This window comes from Orcinus orca, chromosome 3 (assembly GCF_937001465.1).
Source record: "Orcinus orca chromosome 3, mOrcOrc1.1, whole genome shotgun sequence".
NCBI lineage: Eukaryota > Metazoa > Chordata > Mammalia > Artiodactyla > Delphinidae > Orcinus > Orcinus orca.
The window spans coordinates 108,220,330-108,240,021 of NC_064561.1; the positions used below are offsets into that span (position 1 = coordinate 108,220,330).

General features: G+C 42.3%; 1 protein-coding gene across 1 annotated transcript in view; it reads right to left on the reverse strand.

The window, feature by feature from the left end:
* Nucleotides 1-19,692, reverse strand: part of RHOBTB3 (Rho related BTB domain containing 3) — a 975,233-nt gene that overhangs the window by 853,001 nt on the left and 102,540 nt on the right. The window lies entirely within an intron of this gene.

Consider the following 19,692-nt stretch of genomic DNA (forward strand, 5'->3'; position numbering starts at 1 on the left):
TCTCTGAAGCATCCCCAAATTAGCTAGAGGTCAAAAGAACGTCAATTAGAATTTGATATTTGGAAATTTTGTCAAAATATCAAAAAGGTTTCAAAACACCTGATCAAATAGTATCATGGGTCACTGTAGAATAGTACTTATTCACTTAATCAAAGTGACTATAAAAGATTTCAAAAGAAAATTATAACAGATTACCAGTTAAAGAACTTATGGTTACCAGGGGGGAAGGGGGGGGGGATAAATTGGGAGATTGGGTTTAACATATACACACCACTATATATAAAACAGATAACTAATAAGGACCTACTGTATAGCCCAGGGAACTCTTCTCAATACTCTGTAATGGCCTATATGGGAAGAGAATCTAAAAAAGAGTGGATATATGTACATGTACAACTGATTCACTTTGCTGTATAGCAGGAACTAACACAACATTGTAAATCAACTATATGCCAATAAAATTTTAATAAATAAAATCCTCCCCCCCCCAAAAAAAGTCGATCAATATTTTAAGAAAACTTTGTCCTCTTAACAGAGAGAAAACCAAAGTCAGGTTTTGTACCACATTAACATTAAAATTTACTTAAATTTATTCTAACCTTAGCCCTGACTACACATAGTATTCCTTTCTAAAGATTCTTTTATTTCTCACAAACCTCCTACAACTTTCTATATCCATATTAATTTGTCCCGTATTTTCTTCCCCATTTAGAAATAACCAGCTTTAGGACAAAATTACTTTCTTTTCCCCTTAACAAAAAAAATTTCCATTCCTTACACCTTCTTTTTCCTTGGATACAAAGATATTTTACTTACTAATTTTTAGTAGTTTTAATTGCATATTTTAATTAGAATTCTTAACCTTAAAAAATCTTAGTTTCTAGCAAAAACTAAGTAAGCAATTATGAACTGTTTGTCTTATCAGCACATTCTGGTTGGCAAACTTATAACATTTCTATAACCTAATTTCTTTCCTCAGTGGGGTATAAGACATGTCCAAGGAACCCAAACATCTCAGTTTTTCTCTAATAAGACAAAAGTAGGTAAACTTAGACTTGTTTAGCAATTAATTTTCCAGTATCTTATTTGGAAATGATCTGAATATTCAATGAATTCCCATCATTTAACTTCATTTAGCAGTTTCAAGTTACCAAAAATCTAGAGAAAATATTTTAAGTAGACAGTCCTAAAACATAATTATTCCTAAAGAGTTCACCTAAAAACTCTTATCTCATTGACATTTAATTTACTTAAAAGTTTCATCTTATCAAGTTATATTTCTTGCTGACAAATTTTAATAACAGGAATAATAAGATCTTATTTGATTTCTAGTAAACCTAGGTACAAGTATTACACTTAAATGATGATGACTCTGTTGACCTTTCTTAATACTTAAAGGCCTTTTAAAGTAAATAGGGGAGGTTTGGGGAGTGGTAAAAGGATTGGTAGGCTGTGGATTGTTTCTGGATTCACATTTCTAGTCCTGTAAAGACTAGATTTGTAAAACAAGGATAGCTGTTTTTAATTCCTCAAAGAATTGGGTGACCCCCTTAATGTTATCAAAGGAATGACATACCAATTCACCTACGTTGGAATGCTTTTCTTTCCCTCATTTTAGCTCAGAGGAGGTCAAGAGAAAAAAATTTTTTTTTTCTATCATCAGGCTCTGAATATCAGCTAAATTTAGGAGTTTAGTCAGACTGGTGGCCCCTCATCTTGGTAATCCATTTACAAAAACTTTTGAGGATGCACCCTGGGTTTAAGAAATTCTTTAATTATGGCCCTCAGTTTGGCCTTTGATCTGAATAGTTTCACCTACAGCCTCTCGCCTACAGCCTCAGGTGGTCCCATTTCTAAAGTAACCATTTAATAGTCTCTTCAGAGTAGAAAGACAACCCAGACAGAGGATTACTAGGATGAGTACTCAAATAAAGGAGGACAGAGGGAAGCGGTAGTTATGTCATCCTTAAACTTTGTTTGTTTTAGGTACCTTTTATATCATTCATCTTTCATTAGCCTTCTACAATAAATCTTTCAATGAGGCTATTTTGGAATTTTGAAGCCTTTGGGGGCTTCTGCATACCAATTAAAATAGGTAAAGTATTTTAAGATGAGCGCTCTCTAAAATTTTAACAATTTAGAAGACTCCAACTCAAAGGGTCCAAGGAGCTAGCTCTGCAAATATTTTCTCTGGCTAATCTAATTTTAGAAAAGAGAAAAATTCTTACCACTCTTGCTTCCAGCAGACCCCGCAGGAAGGGAATCCAGGAGACTGACTGACATGATAAGAAATTGCTTTCTGCTGGCTTTCTCTGTGTGCACAAAATTCAGTTTTGGAGGGCCAAAACCCCATCTTGGCCATTTCAGGGCAGGATTTCTTTCAATTCTCAATTAAGTACTTGAAAGCATACATAAAACCAGCTGGTATCCCCAGAGTTGGCTGTCTGTTGGCCTTTGAGGCACAATTTCCCATTATCAATTCAGTAGTCTAATTCGGATATGAGATGTGATCGGAACAGCTTTCTGAGGACAGTGTGGTGGAGCAGATATGAGCTGCTTCTGAGTCTAGCTCCCCAGGGAGTTACCTTGGGCCAGTTAGACTCTTCTAATGTCTCAGTTTCTCCCTGTGACAGTTTAAAAACGCCATGGGCGCTTACAGCACTAAATGATCAGTCCTTATATTGTGTGTCCCTGGAAGAGCGGTATTTACTTAATGGTTTTAGTGGGGTGCCGCTGTAGGACCACTACACATCACAAGGATTGATCCTCAGGCACTAGTTAGGTTCTAAGTCACCTAAGAACACCTTGTGGCTCGAAGCAGCAAATGTCCCTTGTTCTTTGGAGCTGAATAATTCAGTCTCTCACTTTACTAACAGAAGTTTTGTTCAGACCAAATTTACATATATTTTTTCTAATGTGTTTCTCATATAAATTGTAGCATTCTTTTGATACTTTCTACATCCTACATCCTTCTTTTAATATCTCTTAGCCAGTTCTATATATAAACCTATTTCTCTTTAATGGTTACATGGTATATTATTTCTGGATGTACCAACTTTTTTTTTTAATCTTAAAAAGTATTTATTGATATCTCTCTGTAAGTGAATCAAGTGGGTGTAAAGCATTGGAAATCAGCTAAACCCCGTTATAAAAATAAATTACAAAACAAAACAAAGACAGTGAAAGAGAGAGAAATTCTTACAAAATTCGTTCAGGGGCTGAGATGCAACCTGGATTGACCACATCTAGACCCACAGCTGGATGAGACATAAGGCTGGACACTCTTGGGGCTGAGAGGTTTGGTGAGGTTGGGTGAGCAAATGCAGACCCTTTAAAGTAATACTGCGTGGTACCCATTCCATGGGTCCCAAATCTCCAGGTTCAGGGAAATCTTCCTGCAGCTAAAACATGCATGGGAAACCCAGAGGATGTGGATGTACCAATTTTAAAAAAAATAGAAACTTAAATGGGATGGAAAACTTACAGATTTTTCCCAATCTCCTACATTTAGAGAACTCTATAACAATAGCTAGTATTCATTATGGTGACACAGACTTGTCTTTGGAATCATTTTTAAAAGACTAAAACTTATGTTCAGGATAATTTTGCTTTAAAGCATATTTTCAATGAAATTGTGGAGACCAAAGACCCCTGAATGCTCTTTATCTTACTATCCACCCTTTGGAAATATTCCTTATATTCATTCCTGACCAGCACTACTCTTTGCCGCCACTAGGTGACGCTCCAACCACAATGTCTCTATGAGCCTCAGAAAACCTTCCTACACAGTCCTAGGTCAGGCCCCACGTTAGACAATGCCGTGTTGAATGAAATCACATTGCGTGAAGTTTGTTTATAAGCCCAGTGAAGTTTACACAGAACCCCAGAGTGAGGATGACAATTGTAAAGCCCTCTATTTAGGAAAGCAGTGGTAAGGAAATGACTAAGGCAGGTGGGGTACTAGTGATAGGCCCAGCCTTTTTTTCCTCCTGGGGATGCCGTCATCACTGGTTGGCCCAGTGATGCTGAAAGGCGAGGCCACGACCCAGCTCACACAGGTATCTTCCAGGACCTTCCAACTACCACAGCCTGGCCAATGTGTGCACTAGGGTGAGAAGGTCTGGGAGAAGGATGACCGATGTGGGGGCCTTAGGTCTGCACTGGCCGTGCTCTGCCCTGGTGTGATGACGCCAGACTTCCACAGTCTGTGAACAAAGCTTGTGTCCCCATTTCCTGGAGTTCTTTCGGTTACATTCGGCTTCCCAAGTGAGTTTTGAGTCACTTCCCAAAAGAAAGACATGGACATGTCAGCTTCAAAGGAAGACAAATCTCCACACCGAGGTCAGTTTAAAAACATAGGCCAGAGTGTGTGATGTACTCACAAATGTGAAAGTGCTGCAGAAAAAGAAGAAATCTGTGTGGGCCGGGGTACTAGAAAGGTTTCATGGCAGAGGGGGCACTTAGAATGAGAGAGCTGCAATGTGTGCAGGGGGCTAGGCCCTTGGTGAACATGTGGCCACTGCACAAGGCCCCTCAGAGTCCTAGAGGCTTGGGGAGGCACCCCAGGAGGCCAAACAAGGCGGGCTCCCAGCCCAGCACTCCCACCTCAGCCCAAGCAGCTCCAGTTTGGTGGGCTTCTGTACAAGCCATGTCAAACCAAGCCCCCCACTGCTTTTATCTTTTCTTTAAGTTGGAATCACTGATCCAGTCCAAAAAGCACACTGGGGGCCATCCCAAAGTCACACACACAGTGGGGAACATTTTGGACATGCCGAAGAGGGGAGAACAGGGTGTCCACGTAGACAAGAAAGAACCACATCTCACCTGACCCACAGTTTAGAAAAGCACGTTTGTCAAACCATGTAAAACTAAAGACAGTTTGTATTTGCCTCTCAGGTTCAATTAAGAGACATTTTCTCTTACCAGAGACACACATGGAGGCTCAGATGCAAAACACATTTAATACCTACTAAACCCCAAACCACACCCTTAGAACCTGAAAAGTAATTGAATCATCATTTCCATTGTCCAGATGTTTTTTTTTTTTCTTTTCCATCTTTTTACTTACTGTCTTAAAGCTATTAGTTACTCTTTGTCAGGATGCAGTGAGGGACTTCCCTGGTGGCGCAGTGGTTGGGAGTCCGCCTGCCAATGCAGGGGACACGGGTCGGGAAGATCCCACATGCCGTGGAGCAACTAAGCCCGTGCACCACAACTACTGAGCCTGTGCTCTAGAGTCCACGAGCCACAACTACTGAGCCCACGAGCCACAACTACTGAAGCCTGTGTGCCTAGAGCCTGTGCTCCGCAATGAGAGAAGCCACTGCAATGAGAAGCCCGCGCACCGCAACGAAGAGTAGCTCCCGCTCACTGCAACTAGAGAAAGCCCACACACAGCAACGAAGACCCGATGCAGCCAAAAATTAATTAATTAATTAATTAAAAAAAAAAAAAAGATGCCGTGAAGAAGGCAGCACTTCCTCCAGGGCTTAAATCTCTGGCTCTGAACCAGCCTTGGCAGGGGACACACTGGTAGACGTTTGACCAAAAAAAAAAAAAAAAACTATCTCGTAAAATACTCTCTCACCAACTTCTGTTTCCCCTTATTTTACAAGATGTGGAATTAATTTCAGACTACCTTCAAGAGCTTGAGTCAAGACATGAGTTGGGAAAACCAAGGGTCAGCACGAAGAGATTAACTCTTAAAAAGTTAAGAGAAGTCTATAATGCAGGTCTAAAGGAAAAGGTCGATGTTGCTTTTCTACTCCACTGGTGAAAACAGAAGGTGCCCCCTCAGTTTCCTGCTGTATTTCAGTGAAAGAAAACCCATCTCAAACCAACTTAAGCAAAAAAGAGAAATTACCAGCCCCGGCAATGGAAAAGTGCAGGGCCGGATCCACACAATCAGAGGCAGGTGCTCAAATGGTGTCATCAGGCATTTATCTCTCCCTCTCTTGTCTCCACTTTATTCTGATGGCCTCCATCCTCACTCAGGCTCTCCTGGAGGGAAGGCAAAACTCCAAGAGTTGCAAGCAGACAAACTTAAAGCCCTCTAGGAAGAGAGCCCCTGTGTCCCAATGTGCCAGGTACCAGGAGTTGCATCTCATCGTCTTGGATTGTATCATGTGCCCCTCCTTGAACATACTGGCTTGGTTCTGATTGGTTAGCTTGTGTCACGTGACCACCCCTGGCATTGGGATTTAAGAACTTACCAGAAGTCACCTCCTGCTAGAACTGAGTCTTAAAGGATGGAACCCAAATCAACAATAGGGGAGGGGTGATTCCCCAAAAGGAAAAGATAGATTCTTTGCTGGAAGAAGGGATGTTGCCCTGGCAGAAACCACAGCTGTGTAGCCTCTTCAACGGCCCAGCTCTGCTGCTCTCTGTGTTGATCAGATAATGCACACCTGATGCCTTTGGTGGGCTGGAGAGCAGTTAAATAACAGAAACTATTGGCTAAGCGAGCTTGCCCATTCACTTATATGTTCATTACGTAAATATTTATTTGTAGTAAGCCACAAACTTAGACCCAGCACAGGTAGGGAGTGTTCCTGGGTAAACTGGCTTCCAGGAGCCACTATGTCAGGAAGCACCGCAGGCTTGCAGCTGGCTGGGCCCCCAGGGCCATATTTTGAGCCTTGTCTGGTTGTCAGCTACTTTTTCTGCCTTCTGCGGGCCCCAGGATACCAGCCTTTTTTGTTTTTTTGTCTACTCTGTTTCCTGAGAGTTTCTCTACTCCTAACTTTGGCCTAGGACAGAGGACAGACTTGTCTTTCCAGCTACCTTTGACATTCTTGAAAACCAGGAAAAAGATTTTCTTCTTCACTAGAACTAGAGGTATACTGAGGACTGGAAAAACTTCAAAGATTCAGAAGTCTTACAGTTTTCTTATGGTCTTTATTCCTGGTCATCACCCTTTTCAGGTTCCTAAACAGGGATTCCCTGAGCCTTCCTGACATTTCTGCCTTCTCTTTCTAGCATGAAATCAAACTCCCAGTATTCCTCTCCCACCCCTGTGGGTCAGCAGTACCAGCTACCACTTAGCAGCAGAGCTCGTACTCTGGGCCAGGCACCGTGGGGAACACTTCAGGAGAGCATCTCATGTAATCCTCGTCTCTCCTCTGAGAGAGGTTCCAACACCGTCCAATCTAACACCGTCCACCAAAGAGGAAACCTGGGGCTGGAGAGATAAAGTCACTTGCCTTAATTCACATGGCCAGTCAGTGGCAGCTGAGGGACTGGCAGTAGGTCTTCCTGATCCTGAAACCCTGCTCTCAACTTCTACACACTGTCCCCCCGTGGACCTCTGCTTCAGAAAGTCCTCTCCCAGCACGGAAGCCCAAAGGCACAGAATGACAAGAACAAACAAGGGTGTCCTGGAAGAATACTCTGGACCCCAGAGAGACACAGGAAGGCCATTGGCACCTCCAATGACCACAGGGCTGAGTGATTTCAATCTTGATGTCTGACAACGCATGCTCTCCAGCCAACATACAGAGGGGAAGCTATAATAGGGGTTTTCTTCATGCATTACCCCAACTGGTACATAGCCAGAATCACCTCTATCACCTATATTTTTAGTAGTTGAGTGTTTCTCAAATTTATTTCATCCATGTGCCCATCAGAGAGGTGAAAAATTCTTACTACCGCTACCCCAAATTCTGGTTTGGTCCCCAGTGGTCTCTCCCCTCCCATTCTATCTTTTGCATTTTCCTATGTCACCAACCAAAGAATTTGCCAAACATCGCTTCCTATAGATTGAATTGCAAAAGAAATCCCCTTTTAAAATTTTCCATATATAAAATTATTGTGCAATATTGAATATGATTTTCAGAATACACCCAGGCATATTTAACATCTCAGATGGCATGGGCTCCAACCAATCAGAACCACTGCTGGTCCTTACAGCACGCTGGCAAATTCTGGCAGAACATAACTGAAGCACGTCCTGCTGTTTCTGCTAGCTTGCCACAGAACTCCACTAGGTGAGAAGAAAACAAAAATGGAGATTGCATAATTCTCTTTCACCTTTCTTTTATGTAAATCTTTCTTCCTAACCAATTTCTTCTTACACAAGTGGTGGAATTGTCAAAGATGAGTAACAATAGCCAGGTGTGTTACTGTGTCAGAACGAGGGCCTAAGGTCCATTAAGTTGCATCATCCATTAAGTCCATTAAGGTGGCACCGCCCTACTGCTGGTCTCAATGTTCAACTACTAGGAGACTCAGCATCTGTCTACACAACCACCCACTTATTCCTCCCAAGGGAGTTTCTGTTTGCGTTCTAGGTCATGAGAGAGTGAAGTACTGGGTTTCATAATCCTTGAACATTGAGCCAGTCCTGGAAGATGGAACCACACCCAAACTTGAACATTCCTATGTTTGCCTATGTTAGGAGCATGGTGGCATGTCAGGGACTTACAGGATCTGTGCAAGCAAGGCTCACAGCGCAGAGCTGTCAGCGTGATGTCGAAAGTATGCAACTTTCTGCTCAGCCCAGCAAAACAGCAGCAGGGCCCAAAAGAGATGGAGCCAGAGTCAGGAGGAAGGTAAAAATTATCAGGGACGTCAAGCAGCCACTGAAAGGGCTTATTACTAAGGGCATGTGAAACACCCTCTGCTGCTCCCCAGAAATAAATGGAAGGTCTTTGCAAGGACTGCAGTTCTCCATTGGAAGATTCAGAGGAAGAAAACATCAACAGTGAAGCAGATGCTATACTTCTGTTCACAAGAAAATTAGATTCAATTCAATCATATTTTCTGGGGGGCCTGTAAGTGATGCAGGGACGGTAAAGGTGAGTCTACCTTCTCAAGACCCTACTGCAGGCACATTGGGGAAGGTTAGTCAAGGGACTCCTGGGATTCAGAGGAGGGAGAAAATGAATGAACAGTCCTTGAGATCTCTTTAGGATCCCTCAAATCTCTAATTCTCAGGCTAGAGAAGCCCCAAAGTTTCCCAATATTAACATTCCCTGGCATTCTTTTTTTAATTTATTTGTTTTATTTATTATTTTTGGCCACGTTCGGTCTTCATTGCTGCACATGGGCTTTCTCTAGTTGTGGCGAGCGGGGGCTACTCTTCGTTGCGGTGCACGGTCTTCTCATTGCAGTGGCTTCTCTTGTTGCAGAGCACGGGCTGTAGGCACGCGGGCTTCAGTAGTCGTGGCTTGCAGGCTCTAGAGCGCAGGCTCGGTAGTTGTGGCGCACGGGCTTAGTTGCTCCGTGGCATGTGGGATCTTCCTGGACCAGGGCTCGAACCCGTGTCCCCTGCATTGGCAGGTGGATTCTTAACCACTGCGCCACCAAGAAAGCCCCATTCGCTGGCATTTAATCTCTCTTGGTCCTCTGACTTCAGGTTTCTGAGTCCCCTCTGGGTGTCTCTGCAACACGGTGGACTCTGGATTCCCCTCTGAGTGCCCTGAGTTCTCTGAGAGAATACACTCACAGGACAAGGAGAGTCATTGTAGCCGTCCTACTAGACTGAACCAACCCCAAACTCCAACCACAGGAAACCGGTTAAATGTATTAGAGTCCATTCATAAAATGGGATACTAAGTAGCATTATAAAGATGCTTTGGAGCTCCAAATACTCTAGATAAACTGTCATGTGACCAAAACAAAGGCAGAACAGTGAGCCGGTGGTATGTTACTGCTTAAGAAAAAATATATAAACAACCATCTCCACAAACAAGAAACAGGGAACCAGGAACCAGGGAACTGTGGTTGCATTTGGAGAGAGGAATTTGAGGCCAGGAATAAGAGGAAGTGTCTCTTCATATGATTTTTTGTAACAGTGACCCAGAGTTACTTTAAAACATTTCTAAGAGGAAGTAGGGGGAGGAGAAGCCAGCCACCCAAAAGCATCCGAACAAGTTTCAACTTCACTGTAGGTGTCCTGGAGGAGTCAGGGGAGGTTTTTGTAGCCACACCCACAGAAAACTGTAGGGATTTCTGGTCCCCACGTCCCTTTTTAACACCTGCTGCCAGGAGCTCCTCTGCAGGCCTCCCCCATCACACCTTTGGCTCTGCTGGACCTGCTCATGCATTGTTGTTCTTTCTCCACACACCAAACTTCAATTCTACCCGCTTCTTTAAAGCATTGGATGAAACTCCCTTCCTCAATGATCTACCAACAAATCTGTGTGTGGTGGGAATCACTCCACTGCCCTAGAGCATAAAAATTGCCATATTTCTTAATTCCTCTAATGAAATCTAACAGCCCTAGCCACGCTGGCCCTGCCCCTCCTTTGGGATCGGCAAAGAACTCTAGGGTTCTAAAGTTTCCAGGATCCAGGAACACTGGACAGGGGCCTTGGGTGCATTATGGTAGCCAGCAAGCTGCCCAATGTCCAGCCCCTGGCTCCACCTGCAGGATCCTCTGGTGGCCTCCACCCCCTCCAGGCCAGGCCCCCAAGTCCTGACACTCAGTGCTCACTGACACATGTCCACAGCCTCATTCGCTTGATTCAGCCCAGGTGTATCACAGCTTGGGGTGCTGGATGGCGAGAGGCACACAGGTGCCCGCTACTCAAGACCCGCCACCCTCTTTCTACCATTGGAGCCAGGCCATCCCCTTCCTCCCCTCAAAGCTCAGTCCCATACCCTCACTCCCTCCAGCTCCTCCTTACATTTCAAAACTAATTTTTGCATTCTAAAACACAAAAGAGCTGACACTGGCCCCTTCCCCATCCAAGACAAGGGAATCTGGGAACTCAGAACACAAAGCCCTGAGCATTTTTCCTGTTGAGGGGAGGGGAAGTTACCTGCACCAGAGAAAAATCCACATAGGAATTATCAACCTGCTACTCTATTATATTCTCCTCTCAATAAATCTTTGGGTTTTCTTTTTAAGGACCTTGATATTATAATTATATTTTATTTGGTTTGGTTTCTCTGAAGCAAAATATGAAGGAAAAGTGGGTTACAAAATAAGCTAAAAAGTGTGGAACGCATATTTCCTTTTGTTTTGTTTCCTTGTATTCGTTTGCAAATATTTTCTCCCATTCTGAGGGTTGTTCTTTCATCTTGTTTATAGTTTCCTTTGCTGTGCAAAAACTTTTAAGTTTCACCAGGTCCCATTTGTTTATCTTTGTTTTTATTTCCATTACTCTAGGAGGTGGGTGAAAAAAGATCTTGCTGTGATTTATGTCAAAGAGTGTTCTGTGAATATTCTCCTCTACGAGTTTTATAGTGTCTGGCCTTACATTTAGGTCTCTAATCTATTTTGAGTTTATTTTTGTGTATGGTGTTAGGGAGTGTTCTGATTTCATTCTTTTACATGTAGCTGTCCAGTTTTCCCAACACCACTTATTGAAGAGGCTGTCTTTTCTCCATTGTATATTGTTGCCTCCTTTGTCATAGATTAGTTGACCATAGGTGCATGGGTTTATCTCTGGGCTTTCTATCCTGTTCCATTGATCTATATTTCTGTTTTTCTGCCAGTACCATATTGTCTTGATTACTGTAGCTTTGTAGTATAGTCTGAAGTCAGGGAGTCTGATTCCTCAAGCTCTGTTTGTTGTTTCTTTTTCTCAACGTTGCTTTGGCTATTCAGGGTCTTTTGTGTCTCCATACAAATTTTAAGATTTTTTTCTTCTAGTTCTGTGCAAAATGCCATTGGTAATTGATAGGGATTGCATTGAATCTGTAGCTTGCTCTGGGTAGCATAGTCATTTTCACAATATTGATTCTTCCAATCCAAGAACATGGTGTATCTCTCCATCTGTTTGTGTCATCTTTGATTTCTTTCATCAGTGTCTTATAGTTTTCTGAGTACAGGTCTTTTACCTCCTTAGGTCGGTTTATTCCTAGGTATTTTATTCTTTTTGTTGCAATGGTGAGTGGGACTGTTTCCTTAATTTCTCTTTCAGATTTTTCACTATTAGTGTATAGGAATGCAAGAGATTTCTGTGCATTAATTTTGTAAACTGCAACTTTACCAAATTCATTGATTACCTCTAGTAGTTTTCTGGTGGCATCTTTAGGATTTTCTATGTATAGTATCATGTCATCTGCAAACAGTGACAGTTTTACTTCTTCTTTTCCAATTTTTTTTCTATTCATTTTATTTCTTTTTCTTCTCTGATTTCTGTGGGTGGGACTTCCAAAACTACGTTGAATAATAGTGGCAAGAGTGGACATCCTTGTCTTGTTCCTGATCTTAGAGGAAATGTTTTTCCCCATTCAGAATGATGTGTGCTGTGGGTCTGTCATATATGGCCTTTATTATGTTGAGGTAGGTTCCCTCTATGTCCACTTTCTGGAGAGTTTTTTATCACAAATCGGTGTTGAATTTTGTCAAAAGCTTTTTCTGCATCTATTGAGATGATCCTATGGTTTTTCTTCTTCAATTTGTTAATATGGTGTATCACATTGTTTGATTTGTGTATATTGAAGAATCCTTGAATCCCTGGGATTAATCCCACTTGATCATGGTGTATGATCCTTTTAATGTGTTATTGGATTCTGTTGCTAGTATTTTGTTGAGGATTTTTGCATCTATATTCATCAGTGATATTGGTCTGTAATTTTCTTTTTTTGTAGTATCTTTGTCTGGTTTTGGTATCAGGATGCTGGTGGCCTCGTAGAATGAGTTTGGGAGTGTTCCTTCCTCTGCAATATTTTGGAAGAGTTTGAGAAGGATGAGTGTTTAGTTCTTCTCTAAATGTTTGATAGAATTCACCTGTGAAGCCATCTGGTCCTGGGCTTTTGTTTGTTGAGAGATTTTTAATCACAGTTTCAATTTCATTACTTGTGATTGGTCTGTTCATATTTCTATTTCTTCCTGGTTCAGTCTTGGAAGGTTATACCTTTCTAAGAATTTGTCCATGTCTTCCAGATTGTCCATTTTATTGGCATATAGTTGCTTGTAATAGTCTTTTATGATGCTTTGTATTTCTGCAGTGTCTGTTGTAACTTCTCGTTTTTCATTTCTAATTTTAATGATTTGAGTCCTCTCCCTCTTTTTCTTGATGAATCTGGCTAAAGGTTTATCAATTTTGTTTATCTTCTCAAAGAACCAGCTTTTAGTTTTATTGATCTTTGTTACTGTTTTCGTTGTTCCTATTTCACTTATTTCTGCTCTGATCTTTATGATTTCTTTCCTTCTACTAACTTTGGGTTTTGTTTGTTCTTCTTTCTCTAGTTCCTGTAGGTGTAAGGTTAAATTGTTTATTTGAGATTTTTCTTGTTTCTTGAGGTAGGATTGTATTGCTATTAACTTCCCTCTTAGAATTTCTTTTGCTGCATCCCAAAGGTTTTTGATTATCATGTTTTCATTGTCATTTGTCTCTAGGTATTTTCTGATTTCCTCAGTGATCTCTTGGTTATTTAGTAGTGTATTGTTTAGCCTCCATGTCTTTGTGTTTTTTATGGTTTTTTTTCCCTGTAATTGATTTCTAATCTCATAACGTTGTGGTTGGAAAAGATGCTTGATATGATTTCAATTTTCTTAAATTTACCAAGGCTTGATTTGTGACCCAAAATGTGATCTATCCTGAAGAATGTTCCATGTGCACTTGAGAAGAAAGTGTAATCTACTGTTTTCAGATGGTATGTCCTGTAAATATCAATTAAATCGATCTGGTCTATTGTGTCATTTAAAGCTTGTGTTTCCTTACTTATCTTCTGTTTGGATGATCTGTCCATTGGTGTAAGTGAGGTGTTAAAGTCCCCCACTATTACTGTATTACTGTAGATTTCCTCTTTTATAGCTGTTAGCAGTTGCCTTATGTATTGAGGTGCTCCTATGTTGGATGTATATATATTTATAATTGTTATATCTTCTTCTTGGATTGATCCCTTGATCATTATGTAGTGTCCTTCCTTGTCTCTTGTAACAGTCTTTATTTTAAAGTCTATTTTATCTGATATGAGTATTGCTACTCCAGCTTTCTTTTGATTTCCATTTGCATGGAATATCTTTTTGCATCCCCTCACTTGCAGTCTGTATGTGTTCCTAGGTCTGAAGTGGATCTCTTGTAGACAGCATATATATGGGTCTTGTTTTTGTATCCATTCAGCGAGTCTGTGTCTTTTGGTTGGAACATTTACTCTATTCACATTTAAGGTAATTATCAATATGTATGTTTGTATTACAATTTTCTTAATTGTTTTGGGTTTGCTTTTGTAGGTCCTTTTCTTCTCTTTTATTTCCCACTTAGAGAAGTTCCTTTAGCATTTGTTGTAGAGCTGGTTTGGTGGTGCTGCATTCTCATAACTTTTGCTTGTTTGTAAAGCTTTTGATTTCTCCATCAAATCTGAATAAGATCCTTGCTGGGTTGAGTAATCTTGGTTGTAGTTTCTTCCCTTTCATCACTTTAAGTATATCATGCCACTCCCTTCTGGCTTGCAGAGATTCTGCTGAGAAATCAGCTGTTAACCTTATGGGAGTTCCCTTGTATGTTATTCGTCATTTTTCCCTTGTTGCTTTTAATAATTTTTCTTTGTCTTTAATTTTTGTCAATTTCATTACAATGTCTCAGCATGTTTCTCCTTAGGTTTATCCTGCCTGGGACTCTCTGTGATTGCTGGACTTGGGTGGCTATTTCCTTTCCCATGTTAGGGAAGTTTTTGACTATAATCTCTTCAAATATTGTCTCGGGTCCTTTCTCTCTCTTCTCCTTCTGGGACCCCTACAATGCAAATGTTGTGTTTAATGTTGTCCCAGAGGTCTCTTAGGCTGTCTTCATTTCTTTTCATTCTTTTTTCTTTATTCTGTTCCACAGCACTGATTTTCACCATTCTGCCTTGCAGGTCACTTATCCATTCTTCTGCCTAGTTATTCTGCTATTGATTCCTTCTAGTGTATTTTTTATTTCAGTTATTGTATTGTTCATCTCTGTTTGTTTGTTCTTTAATTCTTCTAGGTCTTTGTTAAACATTCCTTGCATCTCCTTGATCCTTGCCTCCATTCGTTTTCCGAGGTCCTGGATCATGTTCACTATCATTATTCTGAATTTTTTTCTGGAAGGTTGCCTATCTCCACTTCATTTAGTTGTTTTTCTGGGGTTTTATCTTATTTATTCATCTGGGACATAGTCCTCTCCTTTTTTATTCTGTCTGTCTTTCTGTGATTGTGGTTTTTTGTTTCTTTGTTTGTTTTGATTTTTTTCATTGTGGAGCACAGGCTCTGGGCGTGCAGGCTCAGCGGCCATCGCTCACGGGCCCAGCCGCTCCACGGCATGTGGGATCTTCCCGGACCGGGGCACGAACCCATGTCCCCTGCATCGGCAGGCGGACTCTCAACCACTGCACCACCAGGGAAGCCCTGTGATTGTGGTTTTTGTTCTACAGGCTGCAGGATTGTAATTCTTCTTGCTTCTGCTGTCTGCCCTTTGGTGGATGAGGCTATCTTGACAGTTTCATTATCAGAAAATACACGCAGTTTCTGATCATCTGCTATTTCTATCATATGCAGACTGGCCTTCACTGCCACCTGTCCCTACATGTTGGTCCACATCACAGGGCCAATGGGGCCGTCTCATGCCCTAGCACTCAGGAATCACCAGCCACATGGTGACAATCTGTCTCCTCCAAAAACAGTTGTGTTTTTAGTAATTCAGAGTCCAAAGGGGAAGCCCTACAATTCCATCTTCTCCTGGGAAGTGCAGAGAAATTACTCCTCAGCAGTCTGGATAAGGCCTCTCCCCTCCCTGCTACCCCATAGCTGCTGAGGGGTCACAATGTTTTGAGATGAACTTTCAAGCTCAGTCTCCTCACAGCTCTCTGGTGGTCCCCAAATCTGTAGAAATGAGGGGCTTGGGCCTAGCATGCTACCAAACTCTGTTCCCTTTGTCTTTTATGACCCTCTGTTGGGCAGCTCCCAGCAAGGCCATGCTTAGTAAACTGGGATGTGTCACCTCACGTCTGTACCACCACACTCTGATTCTCTAATTGCCCAGGAAAGTATCAAGAGTTGATCACATAGTTGTTTTTTTGTTTGTTTTTTTTTTGCGGTACGCGGGGCCTCTCACTGCTGTGGCCTCTCCCGCTGCGGAGCACAGGCTCTGGACGCACAGGCTCAGTGGTCATAGCTCACGGGCCCAGCCACTCCACAGCATGTGGGATCCTCCCGGACCGGGGCACGAACCCGTGTCCCCTGCATTGGCAGGCGGACCCTCAACCACTGCGCCACCAGGGAAGCCCGATCACATAGTTTTAACTTTTGGTGTTTTTGCTTTTTTTTTTCTTATCTGAGTAATACATGAATACATCCTATTGTACAAGTTTCAAACAATTTAGAAGTCTACGGAGCAAAGCTGAAAACCGGCACCATCCTTCCCACAGCCAGTCTCCCCTCAGAGGCCACATGCCCACAGTTTGCTGCATAGTCTTCCAGCCCCCTTTCTGGACATATCCGTCATAAACAGTACATGGATCCATGCACATATATCATTTTTTAAGATATAGATATTTTTCAACTTTTAAAAATTGATATATTTTTCACTTGGAAATCTTTCATGTTAGGATATGTAGATCTATCTCATTCATATACAAATACATGTATAATAAATACACATACATATAAATAATCTCATACCCCACATTTTTCTTTTCTTTTTTTTTGAAGATGTTGGGGGTAGGAGTTTATTAATTAACGCTGTGTTGGGTCTTCGTTTCTGTGCGAGGGCTTTCTCTAGTTGTGACAAGCGGCGGGGGCCACTCTTCATTGCGGTGCGCAGGCCTCTCACTATCGCGGCCTCTCTTGTTGCGGAGCACAGGCTCCAGACGCACAGGCTCAGTAGTTGTGGCTCACGGGCCTAGTTGCTCCGCGGCATGTGGAATCCTCCCAGACCAGGGCTCAAACCCGTGCCCCCTGTATTAGCAGGCAGATTCTCAACCACTGCGCCACCAGGGAAGCCCCTACCCCACATTTTTATATTCATACAAAGGAGATTGTCCTATACACATGGTTCTGCACTTCGATTTTTAGACCCTAGAAACCTCAGCACATATAGATAGAGATAGAGAGATACCTTGTTATTATTAACAATTGCATCCTCTTCCATCATTTGGATGTGACCAAATTTATTAATCAGAAGCCCATTGAAGAACATTTGTCTATCTTTAATTGAACTCCATGCCTATGGAGGAATCATGAAACCTGAGAGTTGTTACACGGGGAAAGGATGCTGGGTAGAAAGAAACGAAAGGGAGGATTCCTGGGTGTGGAACAGCTAAGACACTGGTGTTTCCTCTTGATTCATCTCCTAACACTCTGGATTACCAGAGTTCAATAGTTACTGTCAGCCCAGAACTTTATTTTCCAGTTTCAGCTTCATTTAAGTTTTACCTCAAGCACTTTGGACAAGTTATTTCAAATGACAGCTCCGTATACTTGTGCCCAGCAATTGTCTCTGGGTGGGACAAGCTGTCTTTTTCCATTAAAGATGCTCTGTTCCTAAGTGACTCATTTCCTTTAGCATCTCAGCTCATGTATAAGGAATTTTTCTCAGAACGAGTTGTGCATGAATGTAGCTTCTACTTCTGTAAGAGGCAAGTGCTGTACAGCTGGTAATCTGAAGAGATTAATTTAATGTGTTGATGAACTGGTAGCTAATTGGCCTCAGTGGTTTGCTTCCCTCTAGTGTCGCCTCCCTGGTCAAACAGACCGCGTTTAGTTGTGGGGTCATTTTAGCCAAAGGAAAGTTGTGTTTCCCAAGAAAGGCTTGAAACTGCTGTTTGAAAATCGTTCATAGCTTTGTTTCAACATTTCTGACATTGCTGCTAATATTTAGTCATGCAGCCAAGCATCTACCGAGTGCACGCTTATGAGCCTGAATTTCCTGTCACTGAGCATAACTTTTAAAAAAATTATTGTTTTTTTTAATTTCTGCCACTGAACCAGTTTTTCTTCTTCATTTTGACGTCAACCCCTCCTCACTCTGTTCTTTCACCATCTTTTCCTGGCTTCACTTGCCTCCTCTCCTTCCTGGAGCCCACCATTTGCTGTTTCAGCCATGTGTCAGTCTGGAGTCCCTTAGGCTTCTCACTGCCGCCACTTGGCTTGCCCATCCTCGGCCCCAGAACCACTCCCCATGAAGCCCCCAACGCCAGCGTTCCCCTGAAGATGTGTCCCTCCTTCTGGCCAAGGTTAACCCCACTGCCTGGCCCTCAGTCCCCTACCCTCAGCTCTGTCTCTGACCTTGCACTAGCAAGCATCCACTCTCTCACTATATTTTCCTCCCTCAACTTCCTGTAAAAAAAAAAAAAAAAATACACAACGCTCCCTCCTATTAAAGATACTTTTTTCTCTGCCCTATTTCCTTAAGCTATTGCCCTATCACTTTCTCACTTCCCTTTCTCCTGGCAAAGCTCCTTTAAGGCTACTCTATACTGCTTTTCTCCACTCCCTTACTGCCCAATCACTGCTTTAAAAATTAAACATAAAAATGATACATGCATATGGCAAAGAGTCAATGAAGAAGGTATAACATGGAATAAAACGCTCCTTCTTGGGAGGAAGAAATGAATAAGCAGAGAACAGAGGATTCCTAGAGCAGTGAAACTACTCTGTAGGGTAGATACACGTCATTATACATTTGTCCAAACTTGTAAAATGCACAACAGCAAGAGAGAACCCTAATGTAAACTATGGGCTTTGTGTGATTATGATGTGTCAATGTGGGTTCATCAGTTGTAACACATGGGTGTGGGTGTTGATAATGGGGGAGGCTATGTACGTGTAGAGGCAGGAAGAATATGGGAAACCTCTGTACCTTCCTCACAAATTTTTTGGTAAACTTAAAATTGCTCTAAAAAAAAAAGTCTATTCGAAAAAAAAAAAAAACTAAAAAGGTCCCATAACTAAAGTAGGATTCATAGTCACCCTGGGGGCAAAGGGCACATAAAAGAGACTCCTTTTTTCCTTTATGGAAGGCTCAAGGGAACAACACTTATTCACATACCCACATATTGTACACACACACACACGCCTCAAACTGCCTCATCCCTTCCCATATGTCAGCTCTGAAGACCTTTAGGCTGAAGGTTGAACATACCCTGTGTTAGCAGAAGTCCTACTCCCACCTGCAAACGGTGCTGGAGTAGTTGACTATCATGTCACCTGTTGCATGTGGGGTGAGGCCCAGGGTGCCTAGGCCTTCATATCAGTTCTTCATCGCAGCACAACAAATTACCTCAAAACTTATCTGCCTAAAACAACAGGCATTTATTATCTCACACAGTGTTTGAGGGTCAACAGTCCAGGGACAATTAGGTGGCTCAGGGTCTGTCAGAAGATTGCAGTCAAGCTGCTGGCTGAGGCTGCTGTCATCTAAAGCAGGGCTGGAGGACCCACTTCCAAGATGGCTCACTCAATGGCTGGTGACTGGAGGCCTCAGTTCTTTGCCTCATGGACCTCTACATGGGGCTGCTTGAGTGTCCTCACACTGCGGCAGCTGTAAGGCAGAGTAACTGATCCAAGAAAGAGCAAGGAAGAAGCCACAGTGTCTTTTATGTCCTAACTCAAAAGTCATGCACATCATTTCACTCTATCCTGTTGGTACATACAGGCCAGCCCTATGCAGTGTGAGATGGAACTACACAGGACATGCATTCCAGGAGGCCAGTGTCACCAGGGGCCAGCTTGGACGCCACCCTTCCACGGCTTTACCACCGCACTTCTGCCCGGGTCCTAGTGTCCCACCAGTCCTTGCTGGTTCTTGGCTGGCATCCTACTTCTTCTGGCAG